This window comes from Eumetopias jubatus, unplaced genomic scaffold, assembly GCF_037043125.1.
Source record: "Eumetopias jubatus isolate StellerSeaLion01/CBP00866 unplaced genomic scaffold, mEumJub1_p1.0 scaffold_11, whole genome shotgun sequence".
Lineage (NCBI taxonomy): Eukaryota > Metazoa > Chordata > Mammalia > Carnivora > Otariidae > Eumetopias > Eumetopias jubatus.
Window position 1 is genome coordinate 43238398 of NW_028274817.1, and position 7912 is coordinate 43246309.

The window sequence follows — 7912 nt, forward strand, 5'->3', positions numbered from 1 at the left end:
GTGTATAAATATCTATCTAAACCCCTGCTTTCAATTCTTTTGGGTATGTACCTAGAAGTGGAGTTGCTGGATCATATATTAATTGTATGTTTAATTTTTAAAAGATTTTATTTATTCATTTGAGAGAGAGACAGAGAGAGCACGGGCAGGGAGAGAGGCAGAGGGAGAGAGAGAAACAGACTCCCCACTGAACTGGGAGTCCAACTTGGGGCTGGATCCCAGGACCCGGAGATCATGACCTGAGCTAAAGGCAGACACTTAACCATCTGAACCACCCAGGTGCCCCTGTATGTTTAATTTTTGAGGAAACACCATAATGTTTTCCACAGTAGCTGCACCATTTTACATTCCCATAAGCAGTACACAAGGTTTCCAATTTCTTCACATCCTCAACAATACTTATTATTTTCTGTTTTTTTGATAATAGCCATCCTAATGGGTATGAAGTGGTATCTTGTTATTATTGTTCTGATTTGCATTTGCCCCATGATTCGTAATGCACATTTTTTCATGTGTTTATTGGTCATCTGTATATTTTCTTTTTTTAAACGTTTTTGAAGATTTTATTTATTTATTTATTTGTCAGAGAGAGAGAGAGCGCACAAGCAGGGGGAGCAGCAGAGGGAGAGGGAGAAGCAGGCTCCCCAAAGAGCAGGGAGCCCAATGTGGAACTCGATCCCAGGACCCTGGGATCATGACCTGAGCCGAAGGCAGATGCTTAACTGACTGAGCCACCCAGGCGCCCCCATCTGTATATTTTCTTTAGAGAAATGTCTATTCAAGTCCTTCACCTATTTTTAAATCTGGTTACTTGTTTTTTGTTGTTGTTGAGTTGTAAGAGTTCTTCATATACCCTGATATTAACCTCTTATCAGATATCTGGCTTGCAGATATTATTTCCCATTCAGTAGGTTGCCTTTTCACCCTGTTGATTGCTTCCTCTGCTGCACAATTTTTAAGTTTGATGTAGTCTCATTTGTCTGTTTTTGCTTTTGTTGCTTGTGCTTTTGGTGTCATCTCTAAGAAATAATTGCCAAATCTGTGTCATGAAGATATTCTCCTATGTTTTCTTCTAGGAGTTTTATAATATCACATCTTAAATTTGGGTCTTAAATCCATTTTGAATTAATTTTTGTATGTGGTACAGGGTAGGAGTCCAACTTCATTTTTTTGGCATATGGATATCCAGTTTCCCCAGAACAATTTGTTGAAAAGACCATTCTTTTCTTATTGAATGGTTTTGGCATTCCTGTCAAAAATCAATTGATCATATGTGCAAAGGTTTATTTCTGCGTTCTCTGTTCTATTTCATTGATCTAAAGGTCTGTCTTTATGCCAGCACTACACTGTTTTGATTATTGTAGCTTTGTAGTAAGTTTTAAAATCAGGAAGTATGAGACCTCCAACTTTTTTTTTTCCAGATTATTTTCATTCTTCACATCTCTTGAGATTCCATAATAATTTTAGGATAAATTTTTCTATTTCTGCAAAAAGCATCAATGGAATTTTGATAGGGATTTCATCAATCTATAGTTCACTTTGGGTAGTATTGACATCTTAGCAATATTAAGTCTTCCAAACCTGATTTTTATGTATTGATTTCATATCCTACCACTTTGCTGAATTAGTTTTTTAGTTCTAATAGGTTTTTTTGTGGAATCTTTAGGTTTTTCTACATAGTAGAGCATGTCATCTGTGAACAGAGATGATCTTACTTCTTCCTTTCCAATTTGGGTGCTTTTAATTTATTTTTCTTTTTTTTAAGATTTTATTTATTTTTTTGACAGAGAGAGAGACAACGAGAGAGGGAACACAAGCAGGGGAAGTGGGAGAGGGAGAAGCAGGCTTCCTGCAGAGCAGGGAGCCCGATGTGGGGCTCGCTCCTTCCCAGGACCCTGAGATCATGACCTGACCTGAAGGCAGACACTTAAGGACTGAACCACCCAGGCACCCTTTAATTTATTTTTCTTACCTAACTGCCCTGGATAGAACTTTCAGTACTATGTTGAATTGAAGTGGTGAAAGTGGGCAAACTTGTCTTGTTCCTGAACTTGGAGGAAAGGTTTTAGTCTTTCACCATTGAGTACAAGGTTAGCTGGGGGTTTCCGCATTGTACTTTGAAAAGCCTCTTATTATTTACCTATCCTAAGGCTAGCAAGAAAAGCCAAGAAACTCTCTCCCCCAGACTTCACCTCCAAGATGTGTAAATTGGGGAAATTCTTTTCTCAAGGTTACCAAACTATCTCAGAGTTCCTGGCCAGCCTATAAGGCAGAGTTCTTTTCTTACCTAAAAGATTGGAGACCCTGTTAGCCAAGTATCAAACCAGTTTTCTTCAGCGGGTTCTTTAGAGTCAACCTTAATTCTATAACTATAGCTGGCCATACCTGATTAAATGAATATCATTCTCAAATATGGTATTTCAGGCAAGGCCTTAGTTGCATAACCAAAGTTTCTAATTATATCCTGTTAAAAAGGAGCACACATTTTTTTTTGGCTGGTCTCCAGAGCATTTATTCTTTCCCAGTAGGGAGGGTGCAGGGGTCCAGTGGTCTGAGGGGTCCAGGCCCCTACATGTACCACATGAAGCCATAATTGGCATTGAGTATCTCCTTGTTCATGCCCAGCCCATGAGCTCACCCATCATGGGGGGGTCACCCAGTGCACTGTGTGAACACAGACTCGCCCACCTTCCAGTCAGGCACGTCCTTCATGATGATGGCCCCCTTCTCCAGGTTCTCCAGAAGTATATTCAGGACCCTCCCATCCTTCTCTACTTGCAACAGAGGCTCCAAGTCCTTAATTTGCAGTCATCTGCCTTCATGGTTCCATTTCATCCTGCTCTAGTATCCTAAGAGCAATGTCCCAATGCCCACAGCAAACATCCTGTCACCCAACAGATTATACTTATAGTCGATGGGGCCATAGCCCACCCCCCTCGCCCACCAGTGGGGGCATGTCCTATTTCATCTTCATTGCTACCATGCTCCAAGGAGCACACACTATTATTGAATCTGTGCAAATCATTATATTGCAATTAAAAGTAAGAAGACCCAATTAAAGTTTGTAAATTCTACAAAGGGCTGGGGGTCAGTGAGAAAAAAAGTCATTTATAAATGTTTTATTTCAATTTACAAATGCAGGATGTAGTAAATTGTTAAGAGTTATAGATAGTGTCAGAAAGATGTAGGGCCACATTATATACCCAGAACATATATGAAAACAGTATCAACAATATTCCAAACAAAAACTACAAGCATCCCTCATCAGGTCATCCAGTCCTATATAATTAACTCTTGTTCTGCTGGATCTTGGGTTAGTAGTCTCATGGACCCATCTGCTTCTGAACTAAAAAAGCATCCTGGAAATCAGGACTCAGTCCATTGGTATGGTTTAAGTTGCTGAAACAAAGACTTCAGAAGTCCATATCCACAAAGGTACTCTTTCAAGTCCCTGTAGGCTAAAATAGTCCTTTTTGGGGAAACAGCTCCTTTCTAGCACAACAACTTTGCATGTATCCACATTGGCCATGTAGGCTAAGACTCAAACCTCAGCTCATCTGAGTCATGGAAGAATGACTTTTGTTAGTTTTCTAGAGCATGAGAGCATGGAAGCCTTCTGAGAAGCTGTTACCACAGCATTTCTCACTTGCCTTCTTATCTAGCAGGAGGTTATCCTAAGAGTTTCTTGTTGCCTCCTGGTTTCTGATGAGGTGTGAGTCTTTCTGCCTTTCTCTTTTGAGGTACAACTAAAGGCTATAAAACTGTGGAGCTGCAGGACAGTATTGACTCCCCAGAAATAGTGTCCTATAATCCATGTTGCAGTCTTCTGGCCCCTTTTTGCGTTTTTTTTCCCCAATACTGGGGACAAGAAGAACTGTTACCTTTGGCTACTCATCCTTTTAATGTCTATGTAAGTAACACACTGTCTGAATCTTAAAAGGGCTCACTCATAGTTTTCTTTACTAGGCAAATTTTCGTCCTCTTTGTGTTGAAATCGATTTCCGCCATGCTCTGAAGCAGTCCTTTCCTGAAGACATGAACTCTGGCCTGTAGCTGATTTCAGAGTCTTTGGGCAAGCCTCAGAGTAAAAAAAAACTATTTATAGATATGACATTTTGATTTATAGTATATATTTGGTCTTCGTCTCTGTTCCTAGCTCAGAGCTCCTAAAACCCTTGGAATTTCCAAAGTGAAGAGAGCGATAATAGTATCTTTTGTTATGTTAATGAGTCAATTTGGAAAGACCTGAGGTAACCTAAGGATGGGCTGGTTGCTAGGGGAACCAATCTTGTGATTAGAGAGTTGGAACTTTCTGTCCCACCCCGCACCACCTTTTGGGGAAGGGAGAGGGACTGGAGATAGAGTTCAATAACCATTGGCCAGGGGTTCCTGGCTCCCTTAGTCAGTAGGGCAAGAGATTCTTTTTTCTTTTTTTAAGATTTTATTTATTTATTTGACAGAGAGAGACACAGCGAGAGAGGGAACACAAGCAGGGGGAGTGAGAGAGGGAGAAGCAGGCTTCCCGCTGAGCAGGGAGCCCAATGTGGGACTCGATCCCAGGACCCTGGGACCATGACCGGAGCCGAAGGCAGACGTTTAATGACTGAGCCACCCAGGCGCCCAGGACAAGAGATTCTTGATCTTGGGGTCGTAAGTTTGAGCTTCACATTGTACGTAGAGATTGCTGAAAAAAAAACTTAAAAAATAACCAATGGCTAATGATTTAGTCAATCGTGCTTACATAATGAAGCCTCCATAAAAACCCAAAAAGATGGGGCCCGGAGCTGCTCTGGTTTGGTGAACACATGGAGATTTGGAGAGGGTGGTGCCCTTGGAGATGGTAAAGAAAGCTCTGCACACTTTTCCCTATACCGTCCCTTATGCATCTCTTCCATCTGGCTGTTCCTGTGTTATATCCTTTTATAATAAACCAGTAATCTAGTAAGTACAACGAGTAGGTAAAATAAATAAATAAAATGTTACTTTGGAGGTTGGAACCTCCAAATCTATAGCTTATTAGTCAGAGGCATAGGTGACAACCTGGACTTGAGATTGATGTCTGAAGTGTTGGGGGGGTGCTATCTACTCCAGGTAGATAATGTCAGAATTGAATTGAAATGTAGGACACCCAGCTGATGTTGGAGAATTGTTTCATGGTGTGGAAAAAACATGGGAATTGGAGTCAGAATTGAAGTACATGACAGAGGCTTGAAATGGCTGTGGTAATTCATTTTATTAATTTTTTAAAGATTTTATTTATTTATTTTAGAGAGAGTGCGAGTGGGGTGAGGGGCAGAGGGAGAGGGAGAGAGAGAATCCCAAGCAGACTCTGTGCTGAGTGAGGAGCCCAACGCAGGGTTCCATCCCAGGACCCTGAGATCAAGACCTGAGCCAAAACCAAGAGTTGGACGCTCAATCCACTGAGTCACCCAGGCGCCCCTGTGGTTAATTTATTGATGGTAATTTTCTAAAGGGAAAAAGCTGAGAAGCTTATAACAAGAATAATATAATTGACAAGGAAATTTTGTTTCTTTTTTTTTTTTTAAAGATTTTATTTATTTATTTGACAGAGATAGAGAGAGAGCACAAGTAGGCAGAGAGGCAGGCAGAGGGAGAGGGAGAAGCAGGCTCTCCACCGAGCAGGGAGCCCGATGCGGGACTCGATCCAGGGACTCCAGGATCATGACCTGAGCCGAAGGCAGTTGCTTAACCAACTGAGCCACCCAGGCACCCAGGAAATTTTGTTTCTGTGGCATACAAAACAATGATAACAAAGACAATTCACAAAGTTTTAGACAGAATGTGTTTAAGGATCATTATTATGCATATTTTCAATGAAGACAATGAATGGTACATCTGATTTGCAAAAAATAGATGAACATAATTTTTATAAAGGAACAAAAATCTCAAGATTTATAATAATCCAGGGCACCTGGGTGGCTCAGTAGGTTAAGTGTCCGACTCTTGATTTCAGCTCAGGTCATGATCTCAGGGTTGTGAGATCAAGCCATGTCAGCTCCATGCTGGGTGTGGAGCTTGCTTGGGATTCTCTCTCTCCCTCTCCCTCTGCCCCTCCCCCACACCTGCACTCCCGCTCGTGTGCGCGTTTTCTCTCTCTCTCTCTCTCTCTCAAAAAAAAAAAAAGATATATAATAATCCCAGGACATAACATACACAATATGCCATGAATATACCAAGCATGCAGTAAGAATATACATCAAGGGGATGTCAAATAGATTCGTAAGTCTAGAGTAAGTCCTAAACATCTATATTTTAATAAAAATTCATAGGAAAGTCTTTATGTTCCTTCCTATATGTGAGACCTGATGCTTAGTTCCTGAACCTGTTTTGAAAGCATAAACAGAACTATAGTTGTATTAGTTGCATTATTAACTTAGCTCCACATTTTGTTTTGTTCCCTACTTATGCTTTATGCACCTCTTAACCTCATGCACAGCCAATCATTAATTTTGCCTTTTTTACCCCTAGTCCCTGTTTACCCACTGATCGTAGAAACCTAGTGGGGACTGGACAGTAACATCTGTCTTGACAAATCTGATCGTACCAGGTCCCAAATATCACCTCATTGTCTGCAAGAATGCTTACCTCCAGATTGTTTCCAGGTCTTTCCCCACCCTCAAAGTTTCAAGAAACCCCTCTTCTCATGTATATGAGCTGTCCCTAGGCTCAAGGCAAGGCAGCTTTGGGAATGATCCCCTGCCTTCTCATTGGGCTGTCCTTCTGATAATAAAGCTTTCTTTACCTCAAAACCAGTGTCTCAAACATTGGCATACTGCACATTGGGTGTACAAATGAGTTTGAGTTTTGGTAAGATATGTATGTGAGTTTACCTAGGTATCATTGTATAACTTGCAGTTTCTATCACATATTTTGTTTCCAAGATTCACCTACATTCTATTTTTGACTGGTATATTGTTTTTCATTGTATGATTGTACCATGATTTATTTATCCAGAATAATCTGTTGATGGATGTTTGAGTTATTTTCAGATTTGTGCTTTTTTTTTTCCCACCGTATCATTATTTTCAATGTCCAGCATTTACAATATGAGGGCCAGAGCTTTCTCCCCAACTCAAGTTTATAAATTCTCAATTGGCTTGTGAGGCCAATAGGGATACTTCTTGTCTAATCTGGTTTCTGGGAAGACTTCATTCAGGTCCTCAATGGTCATCTGATCAAATGGAATTATGTTCCTCATCTTCTCCAGCTCTTTTTCATATTCCTCAATCCTGGCCTTTGAGAGAGACAAAAACTCGGCACAACTTTCCCATCTTCTTTTTCTTCAGCATCCACCTGAACAGTATATTTATCCTCTGGCACAGGAAGCTTCAGGGCATTAAACTTCTTCTCAAAGTCATCTACCAAACCAGCCTTTGCCACATTGGCCTTGCAGTAAGCCCAGTCGATAGCAGGTGGTTTCTCAGGGAGAGTAGCCAATCTGGAGGTAAGTGTCTCATTCCAGGATTTCAGGGAGTTAGCAATGGCCTTCTGGTTTCGGGGTATGATCTCCCCAAAAGCTACCCGGTCAATGGTTTTTAGAGCAAGTTTTCACACAGCCATCTTGAGATCCTTCACCAACCCCGGCGACCTAGAGTCCAGATTTGTGCTTTTAAAAAGAGTGGTGTAAAGGCCTTTCCTGTATGGGCCTCCCTGGGCACACATGACAGTGATTCTGGGTCCATTTGAGGTGTCATCAGATAGGCACAATCTGCTAGATATGATCAAATTGCTCTGTAAATTGATGCAAGATTATAATCCAACAAATTGTGTATGAGAGTCCCCATTGCTCTGCATAGTCCATCTAAAGAGGAGGTGGAGTGCCTGGTTCCAAACACAGGACTTTGAATCAAGCACATGGGGATTATGATAGCATTTCTTTATCTTAGTAGTT

The 7912-nt window shown here is 41.0% G+C and overlaps 1 pseudogene; it reads right to left on the minus strand.

The window, feature by feature from the left end:
- Nucleotides 1-7092: 7092 nt before the first annotated feature.
- LOC114202419 (ATP synthase peripheral stalk subunit d, mitochondrial pseudogene) lies at nt 7093-7581 on the minus strand (annotated as a pseudogene).
- Between the last annotated feature and the right edge of the window lie 331 nt (nt 7582-7912).